Below are 12,130 nucleotides of genomic sequence, written 5' to 3' on the forward strand. Positions count from 1 at the left end.
AAGTTCTGATTTCTTAGCCACAAGCGGGCTGGAAATGCAACCCACTTTTTTAGGAGATATATCTTTACCAATGAGGAGTGAAAGATAAAAGGAAATTGAGCAGATACATTTATTTCTCTCCCTTAGTTTGTTTGGTAGTAGTCTGAGTGGCAGTTCTTCCCTGCATCCCTTCTGTAGAAGACCCACGTGCTGAACAAACAAGCCTGCTGCAAGATTCTCTCTGCCTTTTCCTGGCTTGTCAAGAAGCCGTGGTTGGAACAATGACACATCGCACCTCGTGGTTTTGCATATTCCCATGTTACTCTTTGATTTCTCTTTTCTTGGCTTCACCTCCCTGGGCTGGTACCTCCCAAACATACCGGTATCAACTTAATCTTTATCTCTACTTTCTAAAGGAGCTATGTAAGACATTCTAAATGGCTTTCTAGAGAAACTTTTAATTTTATTGCAGATAGACTTAGCATTGGAATTCTTTCTTTCCACTTAACTTGAGGGCAGATGCACAATGCACAGGGCTCAGATTCTATCCATATCAACTGGCAAGAGCATTGTTTTCTTCCAACTTTAATTTTACATGGGCTTCCTTCTATAAGACCCCATCACCCCTTCCCTCATCATTTGAACAATGGACCAAGTTTTGATTTTCCTGGGTGTGGTATTGCCCCATGTGGGTAGAGACAGAGTAAGAGCTCCTCATTGCAGATACACAGTCACTTCCCCAGGAGCTCCATATGTGTCCCCTGCCACACTTAAACCAGACTCTAACAGTTGTTTCTAGTCACTCTGTAGTTCAGCTCCTGAACAGTGGGCCCTAATTAAATCTGTGGATCATCCACCTACTTTTCCTACGACTCTATTCCTCACTCAATAACTGATTTATGAAGACTGCACACCCAATCTATTACTCTGTCTATAGAAATCTACACACATATTACTCATCTCTGCACAATTATCACATTTTTTTCCATTAAAAAAAAGACAACCATATTCGTTAAGAGTTTAGTTATTCTTCTCAGATTTTGATATAATTCTGGACTCTTCTGTTTGCTTTCTGTGTGATTTGGGGCAAGTGTCTTAACATCTCTAGCCTTAGATGTTGTATTCTGAAGAAGTTTAAAAAATATTTCCTTCTGAGATGAAGGGGGAGACCTTCAAGAAGGCAGAGGAGCAAGATATGGAGATCACCTTCCTCCCCACAAATGCATCAGGAATACATCTACATGTGGAACAACTCCTATAGAACACCTACTGAACACTGGCAGAAGACCTCACACTTCCCAAAAGGCAAGAAACCCTACATGTACCTGGGTAGGGCAAAAGAAAAAAGAGAGACAAAAGAATAGGGACAGAACCTACACCGCTGGAAGGGAGTTGTGAAGGAGGAAAAGTTTCCACACACTAGGAAGCCCCTTCACTGGTGGAGACGGAGGGTGCCAGGAGGAAGTTTTGGAGCCATGGAAGAGAGCACAGCAACAGGGGTGCAGAGGGCAAATCAGAGAGATTCCCGCACAGAGGATCGGTGCCGACCAGCACTCACCAGCCCGAGAGGCTTGTCTGCTCACCCGCCGGGATGAGTGGGGCTGGGAGCTGAGGCTCGGGCTTTAGAGGTCATATCCCAGGGAGAGGACTGCGGTTGGCTGCGTGAACACAGCCTGAAGGGAGCTAGTATGCCGCAGCTACCTGGGAGGGAATCCAGGAAGAAGTCTGGACCTGCCTAACAGGCAAGAGATCATTGTTTTGGGGTGCATGAGGAGAGGGGATTCAGACCACCACCTAAACGAGCTCCAGAGACAGGCATGAGCCGCGGCTATCAGCACGGACACCAGAAACGGGTATGAAACGCTAAGGCTGCTGCTGTAGCCACCAAGAAGCCTGTGTGCGAGCACAGGTCACTATCCACACCTCCCCTCCTGGGAGCCTGTGCAGCCTGCCACTACCAGGGTCCGGCGATCTAGAGACAACTTCGCTGGGAGAACACACGGCACACCTCAGGCTGGTGCAACGTCATGGTGGCCTCTGCCGCTGCAGGCTTGCCCCGCATTCTGTACCCCTCCCTCCCCCCGGCCTGAGTGAGCCAGAGCCCCCTAATCAGTTGCTACTTTAACCCCGTCCTGTCCAGGCAGGAACAGACGCCCTCAGGTGACCTACACGCAGAGGCAGGGCCACATCCAAAGCTGAACCCCAGGAGCTGTGCGAACAAAGAAGAGAAACGGAAATCTCTCCCAGCAGCCTCTGGAGCAGTGGTTTAAATCACAATCAACTTGATGTACCCTGCATCTGTGCAATACCTGAATAGACAATGAATGATCCCAAAATTCAGGCGGTGAACTTTGGGAGCAACTACAGACTTGGGGTTTGCTGTATGCAACTGGTTTCTGGTTTTATGTTTATCTTAGCTTAGTATTTAGAGTTTATTATCATTGGTAGATTGGTTTATTGATTTGGTTGCTCTCTTCCTTTTTTTTTTATATATAGCCATATTTTTTTTCCGTTTTTCTCTTTTTGTGAGTGTGTACGTGTATGCTTCTTTCTGTGATTTTTGTCTCTATAGCTTTGCTTTTACCATTTGGCCTAGGGTTCTGTCTGTGTTTTTTTGTTGTTGTTTTTTTAGTATACATTTTAGTGATTGTTATCATTGGTCAATTTGTTTTCTGGTTCGGTTGCTCTCTTCTTTCTTTCCTTTTGTTTTTATTGCTTTTTAATTTATTTATTTTTAATACTGCACTGCATAATGATCAAAGGATCAATCCAAGAGAAAGATATAACAGTTGTAAATATTTATGCACCAAACATAGGAGCACCTCAATACAGAAGGCAAATGCTAACAGCCATAAAAAGGGAAATAGACAGTAACACAATCATAGTACGGGACTTTAACACCCCACTTTCACCAATTGACAGATCATCCAAAATGAAATTAAATAAGGAACACAAGCTTTAAATGATACATTCAACAGATATACTTAATTGATATTTATAGGACATTCCATCCAAAACAGCAGAATACACTTTCTTCTAAAGTGCTCATGGAACATTCTGCAGGATAGATCATATCTTGGGTCACAAATCAAGCCTTGCTAAATTTAAGAAAATTGAAGTTGTATCAAGTATCTTTTCCAACCACAACGCAATGAGACTAGGTATCAATTATGGAAAAAAACACAAATACATGGAGGCTAAACAATACTTAATAACCAAGAGATCACTGAATAAGTCAAAGAGGAAATAAAAATATACATAGAAACAAATGAAATTGAAAACACGATGACCTCAAACCTATGGGATGCAGCAAAAGCAGTTATAAGAGTGAAGTTTATAGCAATACAATCCTACCTTAAGAAACAAGAATCATCTCAAATAAACAACCTAACCTTAAACCTAAAGAAATTACAGAAAGAAGAACAAAAAAACCCCAAAGTTACTAGAAAGAAACAAATCATAAAGATCAGATCACAAATAAGTGAAAAACGAGGAAATGATAGCAAAGATCAATAAAAACTAAAAGCTGGTTCTTTGAGAAGATAAATAAAATTGATACACCATTGGCCAGATTCATCAAGGAAAAAAGGCTCAAATCAACAGAATTAGAGGACTCAAATCAACAGAATTAGAAATGAAAAACAAGTAACAGCTGACACTGCAGAAATAAAAAGTATCATGACAGATTACTATAAGCAACTCTATACCAATAAAATGGACAGCATGGAGGAAATGGACAATGACTTAGAAAAACAAAACCTTCCAAGACTGAACCAGGAAGAAACAGAAAATATAAACAGACCAATCACAAGCACTGAAATTGAGACTACAATTAAAACTCTTCCAACAAACAAAAGCCCAGGACCAGATGGTTTCACAGCTGAATTCTATCAAACATTTAGAAAGGAGCTAACACCTATCCTTTTCAAACTCTTCCAAAATATAGCAGAGGCAAGAAGACTCCCAAACTCATTCTTCGAGGCCACAACCACCCTGATAGCAAAACCAGACAAAATGTCACAAAGAAAGAAAACTACAGGCCAATATCACTGACGAACGGAGATGCAAAAATCCTCAACAAAATACTAGCAAACAGAATCCAACAGCACATTAAAAGTATCATACACCATGACCAAGTGGGGTTTATCCCAAAAATGCAAGGATTCTTCAATATACACAAATGAATCAATGTGATAAACCATATAACAAATTGAAGGAGAAAAACCATATGATCATCTCAATAGATGCACAAAAATCTTTCCACAAAGTTCAACATCCATTTATGATAAAAACCCTCCAGAGTGTAGGGAACTTACCTCAACATAACAAAGGCCATATATGACAAGCCACAGCCCATATCGTTCTCAAAGGTGAAAAACAAATCATTTCCTCTAAGATCAGGAACAAGACAAGGTTGCCCACTCTTACCACTGTTACTCAACATAGTTTTGGAAGTTTTAGCCACAGCAATCAGAGAAGGAAAAGAAATAAAAGGAATCCAGACTGGAAGAAAAGAAGTAAAGCTGTCATTGTTTGCAGATGACATGATACTATACATAGAGAATCCTAAAGATGACCAGACAACTACTAGAACTAAACAATGAATTTGTTAAAGTAGCAGGATAAAAAATTAATGCACAGAAATGTCTTGCATTCCTATACACTAATGATGAAAAATCTCAAAGAGAACTTAAAGGAACACTCCCATGTACCACTGCAGCAAAAAGAATAAAATACCTAGGAAGAAACCTATCTAAGGAAACAAAAGACCTGTATGCAGAAAACTATAAGACACTGATGAAAGAAATTTAAGATGATAAAAACAGATGGAGAGATATACCACGTTCTTGGATTGGAAGAATCAACATTGTGAAAATGACTATATTACACAAAGCAATCTACAGATTCAATGCAATCCCTAGCAAACTACCAATGGCACTTTTCACCGAACTAGAACAAAAAATTTCACAATTTGTATGGAAACACAAAAGACCCTGAATAGCCAAAACAATCTTGAGAAAGAAAACGGAGCTGGAGGTATCAGGCTCCCAGACTTCATACTGTATTAAATGCTACAGTAATCAAGACAGTATGGTAATGGCAAAAAACAGAAATTTAGATCAATGGAACAGGATAGAAAGCCCAAAGATAAACCAACACACATATGGTCACCTTATCTTTGATAGAGGAGGCAAGAGTATACAATGGAGAAAAGACAGCCTCTTCAATAAGCAGTGCTGGGAAAACTGGGCAGCTACATGTAAAAGAATGAAATTAGAATACTCCCTAACACCATACATAAAAATAAAATTAAAAAGGATTAAAGACTTAAATGTAAGGCCAGATGCTATAAAACACTTAGTGGAAAATATAGGCAGAACACTCTACGAGATAAATCAAAGCAAAATCCTTTTTGACCCACCTCCTCGAGAAATGGAAATAAAAACAGAAATAAAAAAATGGGACCTAATGAAACTTAAAAGCTTTTGCACAGCAAAGGAAACCATAAAGAAGACGGAAAGGCAACCCTCAGAATGGGAGAAAATATTTGCAAATGAAGCAACTGACAAAGGAACTTTTTTTTTATAGTTTCTTTTTTTTATATATATATAAGTATATATTTTTAACATCTTTATTGGAGTGTAATTGCTTTGCAATGGTGTATTATTTTCTGCTTTATAACAAAGTGAATCAGCTATACATCTACATACACCCCATATCTCCTCCCTCTTGCGTCTCCCTCCCACCCTCCCTATCCCACCCCTCTAGATGGCCACAAAGCACCGAGCTGATCTCTCTGTGCTATGTGACTGCTCCCCACTACCTAGCTGTTTACATTTGGTAGTGTATATATGTCTATGTCACACTCTCACTTCGTCCCAACTTACCCTTCCCCCTCCCCATGTCCTCAAGTCCATTCTCTACATCTGCATCTTTATTCCTGTCCTGTCGCTAGGTTCTTCATGACCATTTTTTTTTTTTTGATTCCATATATATGTGTTAGCATACAGTATATGTTTCTCTCTTTCTGACTTACTTCACTCTGTAAGACTGACTCTTTGGCCATCCACCTCAATATAAATAACTCAATTTTGTTTCTTTTTATAGCTGAGCAATATTCCATTGCATATATGTGCCACATCTTCTTTATACATTCTTCGGTCGATGGGCACTTAGGTGGCTTCCATGTCCTACTAGCTATTGTAAACAGAGCTACAGTGAACATTGTGGTATATGATTCTTTTTGAATTATGGTTTTCTCAGGGTATATGCCCAGTAGTAGGATTGCTGGGTCATATGGTAGTTCTATTTTTAGTTTTTTAAGGAACCTCCATACTGTTCTCCATAGTGGCTGTATCAATTTACATTCCCACCAACAGTGCAAGAGGGTTCCCTTTTCTCCACACCCTCTCCAGCATGTATTGTCTGTAGATTTTTGATGATGGCCATTCTGACTGGTGTGAGGTGATACCTGATTGTAATTTTGATTTGCATCTCTCTAATGATTAGTTATGTTGAGCATCCTTTCATGTCTTTGTTCACAATCTTTATATCTTCTTTGGAGAAATGTCTGTTTAGGTCTTCTGCCCATTTTTGGATTGGGTTGTTTGCTTTTTTTATATTGAGCTGCATGAGCTACTTGTAAATTTTGGAGATTACTCCTTTGTCAGTTGCTTCATTTGCAAATATTTTCTCCCATTCTGAGGGTTGTCTTTTTGTCTTGTTTATGGTTTCCTTTGCTGTGGAAAAGCTTTTAAGTTTCATCAGGTCCCATTTGTTTATTTTTGTTTTCATTTCCATTTCTCTAGGAGGTGGGTCAAAAAGGATCTTGCTGTGATTTATCTCGTAGAGGGTTCTGCCTATATTTCTTCTAAGAGTTTTATAGTGTCTGGCCTTATATTGAGGTCTTTAATCCATTTTGAGTTTATTTTTGTGTATGGTATTAGGGAGTGTTTTAATTTCATTCTTTTACATGTAGCTGTCCAGTTTTCCCAGCACCGCTTATTGAAGAGGCTGTCTTTTCTCCATTGTATTTTCTTGCCTCCTTTATCAAAGATAAGGTGACCATATGTGCGTGGGTTTATCTCTGGGCTTTCTATCCTGTTCCATTGATCTATATTTCTGTTTCTGTGCCAGTACCATACTGTCTTGATTTCTGTAGCTTTGTAATATAGTCTGAAGTCTGGGATCCTGATTCCTCCAGCTCTGTTTTTCTTTCTGAAAATTGCTTTGGCTATTTGGGGGTTTTCTGTTTCCATACAAATTGTGAAATTTTTTGTTCTAGTTCAGTGAAAAATGCCTTTGGTAGTTTGATAGGGATTGCATAGAATCTGTAGATTGCTTTGTGTAGTATAATCATTTTCACAATGTTGATTCTTCCAATCCAAGGACGTGGTATATCTCTCCATCTGTTTGTATCATCTTTAATCTCTCTCATCAGTGTCTTATAGTTTGCTGCATACAGGTCTTTTGTCTCCTTACGTAGGTTTCTTCCTTGGTATTTTATTCTTTTTGTTGCAGTGGTAAATGCGAGTGTGTCCTTAAGTTCTCTTTGAGATTTTTCATCATTAGTGTATAGGAATGCAAGAGATTTCTGAGCATTAATTTTGTATTCTGCTACTTTACCAAGTTCATTGATTAACTCTAGTAATTTTCTGGTAGCATCTGTAGGATTCTCTATGTATAGTATCATGTCATCTGCAAACAGTGATAGCTTTACTTCTTCTTTTTGATTTGGATTCCTTTTATTTCTTTTTCTTCTCTGATTGCTGCAGCTTAAACTTCCAAAACTATGTTGAATAATATTGGTGAGCATGGACAACCTTGTCTTGTTCCTGATCTTAGAGGAAATGATCTCAGTATTTCACCATTGAGAACGATGTTGGCTGTGGGTGTGTCATATATGGCCTTTATTATGTTGAGGTAAGTTCTCTCTATGCCTGCTTTCTGGGGGTTTTTGTCATACATCGGTGTTGAATTTGGTCAAAAGCTTTTTCTTCACCTATTGAGATGATCATATGGTTTTTCTCCTTCAGTATGTATATGGTTTAATACATTGATTGATTTGTGAATATTGAAGAATCCTTGCATTCCTGGGATAAACCCTACTTGGTCATGGTGTATGATCCTTTTAATGTGCTGTTGGATCCTGTTTGCTAGTATTCTGTTGAGGATTTTTACATCTATGTTCATCAGTGATATTGGCCTGTAGTTTTCTTTGTCACATCTTTGTCTGGTTTTGTTGTCAGGGCGATGGTCGCTTCGTAGAGTGAGTTTGGGAATGTTCATCCATCTGTTATATTTTTGAAGATTTTGAGAAGGATACGTATTAACTGTTCTCTAAATGTTTGATAGAATTCACTGTGAAGCCATCTGGTCCTGGGTTTTGTTTGTTGGAAGATTTTTAATCACAGTCTCGATTTCAGTGCTTGTGCTCAGTCTCTTTATATTTTCTATTTCTTCCTGGTTCAGTCTTGGAAGGTTGTGCTTTTCTAAGAATTTGTCCATTTGTCTTCCCGGTTGTCTGTTTTATTGGCCTATAATTGCTTTTAGTAATCTGGCATGATACTTTGTATTTCTGCAGTGTCAGTTGTTACTTCTTTTTCATTTCTAATTCTATTGATTTTAATCTTCCTCCTTTTTTTCTTGATGAGTCTGGCTAATGGTGTATCGATTTTGTTTACCTTCTCAGTGCAACAGCTTTTAGTTTTATTGATCTTTGCTATTGTTTCCTTCATTTCTTTTTCATTTATTTGTGATCTGATCTTTATGGTTTCTTTTCTTCTTCTAACTTAGGGGGTTTTTTATTCTTCTTTCTCTAATTGCTTTCAGTGTAAGGTTACATTGTTTATTTGAGATGTGTCTTGTTTCTTGAGGTAGGATTGTATTGCTATAAATTTCCCTCTTAGAACTGCTTTTGCTGCATCCCATAGATTTTGGGTCATCGTGTTTTCATTGTCATTTGTTTGTAGGTATTTTTGATTTCCTCTCTAATTTCTTCATTGATCTCTTGGTTATTTAGTGGTGTACTGTTTAGCTTTGATGTGTTTGTATTTTTTACAGATTTTTTTCCTGTATTTGTTATCTAGTCTCATAGCATTGTGGTTGGAAAAGATACTTGATACAACCTCAATTGTCTTAAGTTTAGCAAGGCTTGATTTGTGACCCAAGATATGATCGGTCCTGGAGAATGATCCATGAGCACTCGAGAAGAAAGTGTATTCTGTGTTTTTTGGATGGAATGTCCTATAAATAGCAACTAAGTCCATCTTGATGAATGTATCATTTAAAGCTTGTGTCCTTATTTATTTTCATTTGGATGATCTGTCCATTGGTGACAGTGATGCATTAAAGTCCCCTACTATGATTTTGTTACTTTCGATTTCCCCTTCTATGGCTGTTAGTATTTGCCTTATGTACTGAAGTGCTCCTTTGGTGGGTGCATAAATATTTACAATTGTTATATCTTTCTCTTGGATTGATACTTTGATCATTATGTAGTGTCCTTTTTTGTCTCTTGTAATAGTCTTTATTTTAAAGTCTATTTTGTCTGATATGAGACTTGCTACTCCAGCTTTCTTTTGATTTCCATTTTCATGGAATAACTTTTTCCATCCCCTCACTTTCAGTCTGTTTGTGCCCCTAGGTCTGAAATCGATCTCTTGTTGACAGCATATATATGGGTATTGTTTTGGTATCCATTCAGCCAGTCTGTGTCTTTTGGTTGGAGCATTTAATTCATTTACATTTGAGGTAATTATCGAAATGTATGTTCCTTTTATCATTTTTTTAATTGTTTTGGGTTTATTATTGTAGGTCTTTTCCTTCTCTTGTGTTTCCTGCCTAGAGAGGTTCCTTTAGCATTTGTTGTAAAGCTGGTTTGGTGGTGCTGAATTCTCTTAGCTTTTGCTTCTCTGTAAATTTTTAAATTTCTCCATTGTATCTGAATGAGATCCTTGCTGGATACAGTAATCTTGTTTGCAGGTTTTTCCCTTTCAGCACTTTAAATATGCCTTGCCACTCCCTTCTGGCTTGCAGGGTTTCTGCTGAAAGATCAGCTGTTACCCTTATGGGGTTTCCCTTGTATGTTATTTGTTGTTTTTCCCTTGCTGCTTTTAATAATTTTATTTAATTTTTGATAGTTTGATTAATATATGTCTTGGTGTGTTGCTCCTTCTGTTTAGCCTGTCTGGGACTCTCTGCACTTCCTGGTCTTGATTGACTATTTCCTTTCCCATATTAGGGAAGTTTTCAACTATAATCTCTTCATATATTTTCTCAGTCCCTTTCTTTTTCTCTTCTTGTTCTGGGATCCCTATAATTTGAATGTTGGTGCATTTAATGATGTCCCAGAGGTCTCTGAGACTGTCCACAATTCTTTTCATTCTTTTTTCATTATTCTGCTCTGCAATAGTTATTTCCACCATTTTATCTTCCAGGTTACTTATCCATTCTTCTGCTGCAGTTATTCTGCAATTGATTCCTTCTAGAGAATTTTTAATTTCATTTATTGTGTTTTTCACCATTGTTTGTTTGCTCTTTAATTCTTCTAGGTCCTTCTTAAACGTTTCTTGTATTTTCTCCATTCTATTTCCATAATTTTTGATCATCTTTACTATCATTACTCTGAATTCTTTTTCAGGTAGACTGCCTATTTCCTCTTCGTCTGTTTGGAGTGGTGAATTTTTACCTTGCTCCTTTATCTGCTGTGTGTTTCTCTGTCTTCTCATCTTGCTTAACTCACTGTGTTTGGGCTCTCCTTTTCACAGGCTGCAGGTTCGTAGTTCCTGTTGTTTTGGTGTGTGCCCCTAGTGTGTAAGGTTGGTTCAGTGGGTTGTGTAGGCTTCCTGGTAGAGGGGACTGGTGCCTGTGTTCTGGTGGATGAGGCTGGATCTTGTCTTTCTGGTGGGCAGGTCCACGTCTGGTGGTGTGTTTTGGGGTGTCTGTGACCTTATTATGATTTTGGCAGTCTCACTGCTAATGCGTGGGGTTGTGTTCCTGTCTTGCTAGTTGTTTGGCATAGGGTGTCCAGCACTGTCCTTGCCCGTCGTTGAGTGGAGCTGGATCTTAGCGTTGAGATGAGCATCTCTGGGAGTGCTTTCACTGTTTGATATTACGTGGAGTCGGGACGTCTTTGGTGGACCAATGTCCTGATCTTATCTCTCCCACCTCAGAGGCTCAGACCTGACAACCTGCTGGAGCACCAAGACCCTGTCAACCATACGAATCAGAAGAAAAGTGAGCAAGAAAAGGAAGGAAGGAAGAAATAAAGTTATTAAAATAAAAAAAATTTTAAATATATAAAGTAAAACAAATTAAAAATTAATAAAAAAAGAAAGAAGTGAGCAACCAACACAAACAAACATAAAAAACCAAAAAAAAAAAACAGGCAGACAGAACCCTAGGACAAATGGTAAAATAAAGCTATACTGACAAAATCACACAAAGTCCACTACCTCAATTTTGGGATCATTCGTTGTCTATTCAGGTAATCCAGAGATGCAGGGTACATCAGGCTGATTGTGGAGATTTAATCCGCTGCTCCTGAGGCTGCTGGGAGAGATTTCCCTTTCTCTTCTTTGTTTGCACAGCTCCTGGGGTTCAGCTTTGGATTTGGCTCCGCCTCTGCACGTAGGTCACCCGAGGGCATCTGTTCTTTGCTCACACTGGACGGGGTTAAAGGAGTAGCTGATTCGGGGGCTCTGGCTCACTCAGACTGGCGGGGAGGGAGGGGTACAGAATGTGGGCGAGCCGGCAGCGGCAGAGGTCGGCATGATGTTGCACCAGCCTGAGGCATGCCGTGTTTTCTCCCGGGGAGGTTGTCCCTGGATCACTGGACCCTGGCAGTGGCAGGCTGCACAAGCTCCGAGGAGAGGAGGTGTGGATGTTGACCTGTGCTTACACACAGGCTTTTTGGTGGCTGCAGTAGCAGCCTTAGCATTTCATGCCCGTCTCTGGTGTCTGCATTAATCCCGTGGCTCGCGCCTGTCTCTGGAGCTCGCTTAGGCGGTGCTCGGAATCCCGTCTCCTCGCACACCCCGAAACAATGGTCTCTTGCCTCTTAGGCAGGTCCAGACTTTTTCTGGGGCTGCCTATCAGGTAGCTGTGTCACACTAGCCCCCTTCAGGCTATTTACACGCAGCCAACCCCA

Source organism: Monodon monoceros, unplaced genomic scaffold (genome assembly GCF_005190385.1).
Source record: "Monodon monoceros isolate NGI ecotype Baffin Bay Population unplaced genomic scaffold, NGI_Narwhal_1 Super_Scaffold_6, whole genome shotgun sequence".
Lineage (NCBI taxonomy): Eukaryota > Metazoa > Chordata > Mammalia > Artiodactyla > Monodontidae > Monodon > Monodon monoceros.